Below are 7,446 nucleotides of genomic sequence, written 5' to 3' on the forward strand. Positions count from 1 at the left end.
ATGTGATTGGCTGCTTAGAAATTAAGTGTTAACGAGCAGTTGGACAGGTGTACCTAATAAAGTGGCCGGTGAGTATGTGTTTGGTGTTTTTTGCCCCCAACATCTCCTTCCAGGCAGCACTGCAATGGTTATGTTTAGGGTTCAGGCTAGGGTTAGCTGCCTGGAAGGCGACGTTGGAGGCAAAAACCACCATCGAGAGGTCATATATATCGTTTTGGGAATCACTGACAATCGACCTGTTCTGTCGTTTATGTATAAAGTTTTTTTGCAGAATTAACATGCGTCCTAGGGGATTATATTTGGTGTAGTCTGGATCACCGGAAGTACATTTCCAGGGTAATTGTCTCCCATGTCCCTCCGCTTACGCTCTCTTTGAGCTAGCAAGCTACACACTGAAGATGGCAGGCCCAAAGATGATCAGCGACCACAGCGCTATGGAAAAAGGTCTGGCAATGCAAGACTAAATTGGGTGTGACTATGGATGGATCAAAATAAGTAGATAATATCACCCCTTAAGTACTCATCACATTACTGCATGTTTCACTTAAATTTGTGGTCCGAGTTAGATTTTTGTAAGCTTCCTTTCTTGAGGATGCCACATACACCTAAAATGAGTTAATTGCATGAACTTTGAGTAGTTTACCAGTCACGTAACAGTGGCTCTGTTCTTCTAGATTCAGGTGCTGTGTCAGAAAATGTAATTAATTACCCTCCATCTTAAACCCATGTGTAAAATATTTTCAGCGCATTGCTAAAATTAGAGACTACAGATGGAACTCGTGTATTATTCCTGGGCTGTGTGATGGCTACAGGTGTTCAATCACCTGAAAGAGACGGCCCTCATACATTCCACAAGCAGTTGTGGATGACTCAGTCACTAATTTAAGCTAGTGCAGACTCTTCCTTAATCACATTATGAAGTTATTTTGTAATGGGGTTGCCTTTCGGCTTGCAAGAGGTGGTGTGAGCAGTGCAGTTTAATAAAAACACCAGTATTAAACTATGCCACCATTATTCATTATTAAGAAACCTGTCCCCAGGAGATGCAGTTTTGTTTCAAATATACTGATAAATGCACGGTCTTATTGTCCGCTGGTGTGACCCAGAGACAGGTCTCCTCATGGCACTGCTCAATCTACATTTAGATTGGAAAAATATTAAAACATATATATGTATCATTTTACACATTTATCTGTGTATTGTTTAGCAGGAGACTTGAGAATCTGATATTAGGAAATTCTGCAGTGCAGATTCTCATTCTGGGACCTATTTTGGTTATGCATGTAAATGTGTTTGTGTGGTTTGTTGCTGTGGACACCCTGGTAGAATGATGTGTATCTGATCTTTTCTGCAGGTGCGTTTGACGTGTGTGTGTGTGTGTGTGTGTGTGTGTGTGTGTGTGTGTGTGTGTGTGTGTGTGTGTGTGTGTGTGTGTGTGTGTGTGTGTGTGTGTGTGTGTGTGTGTGTGTGTGTGTGTGTGTGTGTGTGTGTGTGTGTGTGTGTGTGTGTGTGTGTGTGTGTGTGTGTGTGTGTGTGTGTGTGTGTGTGTGTGTGTGTTTTTCATACAGATTATTTCATGTAGATATGCATGTTTTAGTTTTTTATTTTATTTGATATGAGTGTGTGTGTCCACAGAACAGATAATGTGGTGCTCTTGTATGCTGCTATTTCCATGCGCCGGGCTTCAGTCGCTCTAAATACCTAAATAAATAAAATATCTTAAGCCATAGAATATTTATATGTCTATAGAATGCTTCCCCTTAAACATAACGTGAAAAGCAAAACCACACGTTGGCTTTTGGTTTTGACATTGCTGCCATCTGCAGACTTCTGACATCAATGTGGAAGTGACTCATTCTGCCAAATAATTCCCAATCGGTCAATGTTTAGATTCATGCTGTGAGACAGCAGTTATGAGAGACACTTCAAATCTCATTGAGTAACACAGACTCAAAGTACACCCCCCTTCAAAGTCCAGAGAGATCACTTTTTTACTGTTCTCATCAAACTACTATCAAACTATTTACTAAAACAAACATCTAAAAACACACATTTGATAGACTAAGGTGTCTCAGGGGTCAACAAAAGCCTACGCTTAACCAAGTCCTCATCCTGTCTATCATGCTCTCGGGTTTGGGACTGTGTTGTATTTGTACAGTGACGTTGTTGAGGCAGATTGTTTGATCTCTAGGCCTTTGCTCTTTCAATAATTATTGTCTTGCCTACAGGTACGCTGCTTCTGTGTGTTTGCGTGTATGTTTTTGCGTATATGTGACCATGGCATTTTACATAGGCCCGGGTGATATCACCTACAACTAGGCTCCCACTTACAGGGCAGGGTACCGAATTTATTGTTTCTTAGCGCACTGACCGAATTGTCTCCTTAGTATTGAGTATCTACACACTCCACACTTTTAGACAGTGGCATCTTGAATGCTGTATTCTTCCTTACAGACACACATACTTTCAATTTCAATTCAATTTTATTTATACTATCAAATCATAACAACAGTTATCTCAAGACACTTTACAGATAGAGTAGGTCTAGACCACACTCCATACTTTATAAAGTCCCAACAATTCTAATAATTCCCCAAAGAGCAAGCATGGTGCGACCATGCACAGGGGCGAGGAAAAACTCCCATTTAGGGAGCAACCTCGGCCAGACCCAGGCTCTCGGTAGGCGGTGTCTGACGGTGCCGGTTGGGGGGGTAATGCACATTGGCGATAATAGTCACAATAAAGAAAATGAAACAGTGATTAAAACAGGGCTGCAGGACGTAGCAGGAGGCAACAGGGTACAGCAGGACACAGCAGGTAACAGCAGGACACAGCAGGACACAGCAGGACACAGCAGGACACAGCAGGACACCACAGAACGTAGCAGGGTGTAGTGCAGCAGGACCACGGCGACAGCTGCAGTCAAGATCTTGGTGCCATCCTAATCCAAGGAAATATGCTGGGCGAAAAGATAACATAGGGACTCCGGGGAGTAAACTTCCCAGCGGTTCCTAACGGTGTACACTACCTGCAGATATATGCACACACACAAACACACACACACACACACACACACACACACACACACACATGCACACTATACTGAAACGTTCAAAGCTTTGAAGATTTATTTATAACGTTAACATTCCAACATTAAATCAACATTTGAATGCTGCGCTGGTTTAACCCTTGTGTTGTCTTCACGTCAACAATGAAAAAAACATTATTATTGCTTTCTCCCACATTTTTGTCACTTTCTCAATGTTGTGGGTGAGTTTTGGGATATTTTTAATGTTGATGTTTCAGCTCTAATTTCAACGGCCCGTTTTTTGTGAATTTTTTTAAAACTGAAAACAGGTCAGTTCAACCCAAGGACAACATGAGGGTTAAAAAAAAAATTCATTCTATTCAAACCCGGCATTTCTGCAAAGTTGCAGAGAAAGATTAGGCCACACTACAATTATTTGTGTCATAATATTTGTAGAGTGCTTTGGATTGTTTCTGACAATCACGTTCATTTAAACTTCAGATCGTTGGAAAGTCCAAAAGTCCAAATCTATTATTATTATTATTATTATTATTATTATTATTATAGCTGTAATCATTTCTGTTGAAGTTTTTATCTAACAAAACATTCTGCTTTAATCCATGTTTGTTGGCGTTTAGCCTTTCAAAAACATTTTCACTGCAGTCAAAAAACTGCTTTCCCGCTTGCCTCACACAAAATAATAATTTTTAAAAGTAATAATTGCAATTACCAAAAAAATTATGTATTTATTACTCTTTTGAACAATTTAAAGATTAGAATGAATTCCAGGATACATGTTTAGTTCTATATCACATCAAGTGATGAAGTAACTATGATCACTATGAAGTAATGTCTTATTATAAAAAAATTCTAATTGTGTCCCCCCTTGTAATTTTTGTTACTATGACTGTGTATAGGTTCAAGTGCTAACAACTAACAATTGAAATAATAATAAAATATTTAGTCCCACCAATAATCACTATATTATTACAATTTGGCATATCCTAACAAAATCAAAAATTACCAGTTATACGCTTTAAGACCTTAGCTAACTAATGTTAGCAATTATTTGAGGTCAAACATAGGCACTGCGATAATGATAACAATTTACATTACATCACATACATTGATTATGTAATAATTGTTACAGACCTGCCATAAATTACATTTACAGTATATAACCAAAAATCAGTTTTTTGGTTTGTGCTTGTAGTACTTCTTTAGTCGTATTGATTTAATAGAAAATTTGAGTTTTTTTAGGATGATGGTGAAGTCATAAAATATGTCTCCTTCATTTTTCAAAACTTCATTCTAAAACCTCAATAGAAGCTTTGAGTATAGAAAAATGACATTCGGTACAACCCGTATGGAAGCACACACACTTTGTCTTACTCACACTTCTAATAAACTCTCTCTACTACCTACTCGTGCAGTTTGTGCAAAAATGCTCAACCCTTTCCACACAACCACACACACACACACACACCCCACCGACCCCCTGGTGTGTGCAGGGTTCACAGTGACGGTGTGTGTGTCTCAGAGGGAGCATGGGGGAATCTAAATAAAGCTGTGTGTGCTTGGCTAATGAAACACACTGTATTCCCTACAGTCTCATCAGAAGAAATGGGCTTTTATCAGAGGCAGTCGCCAGTACTTCTAGGTCCATCTATAACATCCCCCAAAAAATAAAAACGTAACTAACTACCAGAAGAATATGGTTTTCATCATGATTGTCAGGGTAAGCATACCGAGAAGCCCTGTCACAACCAGGCCAGGGACACATGGTCTAAGCAGAGTGTGGCCTCAGCAGGGAACACTGCCTCCAGAAAGGGAAACCTGTCCATAAGGGATACAGGTCCCTCTTTCCATGGATGTTCCAGAATATTCTTCCTCGTTGCTTCAAGTCAGTACAGCAGCATAATATTGTCAGTGGTGAGATGTGTGTTGTGCTCGGAATTAGGATTGGAGGTTTTATTTGCCAACACTAAAGAATGTGTTTCTATTGTTGTATTGTTTGTGTTTCATCTCATCTGACTGCATTGTTCTACTTCTAATGGCTGGTAAAGAAAAGCATCGGTAACATGACGCATGCACACCTTTAGCATTGCATGTTGCTTAAGAGACTGAAGGCTTAGTATTGTATGATGTAGGGGTGGGACTCTCTTGGCACCTTCCGATTCCGAGGCCAACGATTCGATTCTAGACCGATTTCATCGATGCAATTAGATGCAACAATTTTTTTGTGTATGTTTCAATGCGGGATTTAAAGAAATATACAGCACATATAAATCTGAGTATTTTAGATTTTGACATATACGGTATTTGTCACACACACGTTTTATTGAAATCTTTTATCTACTGAGATTTGTATGTAACTAAACTCCAATTTGTTGTCCTTTATTTCATCTTCTTTCTGTCACTCTGTTCTCTGATTTGACTTTTAGATAAAAATCAACACATTTTAAAATAAACAGAACAAAGAATATATTTATTTATTTATTTTTTATTGATTATTAACTTATCAGAATCGAGCATTGAATCGTTCTAGAGAGAATCGCGATGCATGTAAGAATCTATTATTTCCCCCTACCCCTATTAATCATGCAACCCAACTCATGGCTTGATTGTAGGGTAGTATGGTTAGAAGTGTTTCGGACGAAAGCCTCTTTTTATTAGCTTAGAGGAAATACTTTGTTTTTCTTTTGGTTTCCTCTTCCTGTACCTTCTCTCATCTGTTTCTGTCTGCTGTGTTTGGCAGGCATGTTCAGTCATAGTGGGAGGTCTCTGGTCAGGCAGACGCACAGCCTTCACGTAGAAATCCTGTGTGGGTCTGTCTCGGCTGCTTATGTGTGTGCTGTGCTGTGTGTTTGTCCAGGGATCCATTAGTGTGTTATCAGCACACTGTGGTCTACATCTGGCCCTCAGAAGCCCCAGACTCTGAAAGGGCAGTCATTTATTGAGAGTAGAAGCTCCTCCCGAGCTTGGTGTAGGCCTGCACGATTGATCGTTACAAAATGGCGATCTTAATTTACCCTGTTCACGATTTAAATCTTTCAATAACTTTTTTTATTTTAATGACTTCAGTTTTCATTTATTTTTTCAAAGCCGACTACATCCCAAATATCAATTTGCAGCTAAAAATTTTTTTGATTTTATATTGTTCCCCAAATCATGCAGGCCTAGCCTGGCGTATCTCGTACCTTCTTCCTCTCCTCATCGGGGAGAACAGCAGCCAGACGGCCGCCTCGCTGCTAAAACAACCGACAGCTGCAGCAGGACGCGGTGGAAATGAAAAAAGGGACCTTCTGTTGTTTGAGCTGGACCGAGGATGTCAATGTGGACACTTGAGACACCTATTAGTACCAGGTGTAAATGTAATCCGATTGAATCATAATAAATTATTTATATTAAAGTTATTTTGAATGGATGTAAAGAAATGACACGCAGCCCAGTCTCTGTTTTCATTGGATGTGATGTGATCATGGTGTGCTCCATATTGGAACTTGGTCCAAATGAAATGCTTCATTTCAAGTTCACAAAGAAGTATTATGGCTTATACATATTTTTTTATATTTAGGGAATACAGTGAGAATGTATGAAGCAGTCGGCAGGGCACAGGGTACATGTTTCTGATGTGTGTGTGTGTGTGTGTGTGTTTCAAACTTGTTCTTCTAGTTATTTTCTTGTATTACATCCATAACACTCATTTTATTTTCTCTCAATCCTCATTCTCTCTTATCAGATATTCCAGAGATTCTTTCAAACTAGGTTGTAATAGCATTATGAACATTAATGTGTGTTTTTCTTTCTCTCTCTGCATGCTTCCTAAATCTCTGTATCTTTCTTTCTCATTGTCCGTTTCTTTCTCCGTCTCTTGTCTCAGCCAATGTGTGGCTTTGTTGGATGGGAAAGCCAGCCTGGTGTTAGCTTTGGCCAGTAAAAAAATGAAGTGGCAGCAGTAACTTCATTTCAGTTAGTTGCTATTGAACGGACATACATGTAAGGCTGGGTAGCTTCCTTTCACAATATAGCCTGCTGTGGATCACTTAAATGGAAGGATTCAACTGCAGTTGTTTTAAGTGCAGTTCAACCTTTATGCAGGGATTTAGCCTATTATTTCAAGATAATGATTGCTGATTAGATAAGCAGGACGTTTCAACATAATTTAATTATCTGTCCTCAAAACTGAGCTTGTGGGTTCGCTATGTAGAACTTTACACACCCTCACCAATTTCTGATTGTTGTAGTTTTAATGGTCCACATTACTACCTGGGGGAACTGAAAACCCAAGCAACCAGATTGTTCCGTATATTCCGGCCGAGCGTAACTTTGAGGATGGGGTGGGTCAAGAGGGAGCTGATGAGGATATAAGTCATGAGGAAGATGAGGAGCGATATACAGGGGGGGGGGGGGGGGGG

At 39.6% G+C, this 7,446-nt stretch overlaps 1 protein-coding gene across 4 annotated transcripts in view; it reads left to right on the top strand.

Annotated features, from left to right (window-relative positions):
• The window catches only part of znf423 (zinc finger protein 423), a 147,306-nt gene that overhangs the window by 18,014 nt on the left and 121,846 nt on the right, over window positions 1-7,446 (top strand). The gene's annotated exons all lie outside the window — the stretch shown is intronic.

The sequence above is a fragment of the Etheostoma cragini genome, chromosome 8 (assembly GCF_013103735.1).
Source record: "Etheostoma cragini isolate CJK2018 chromosome 8, CSU_Ecrag_1.0, whole genome shotgun sequence".
Classification (NCBI taxonomy): domain Eukaryota; kingdom Metazoa; phylum Chordata; class Actinopteri; order Perciformes; family Percidae; genus Etheostoma; species Etheostoma cragini.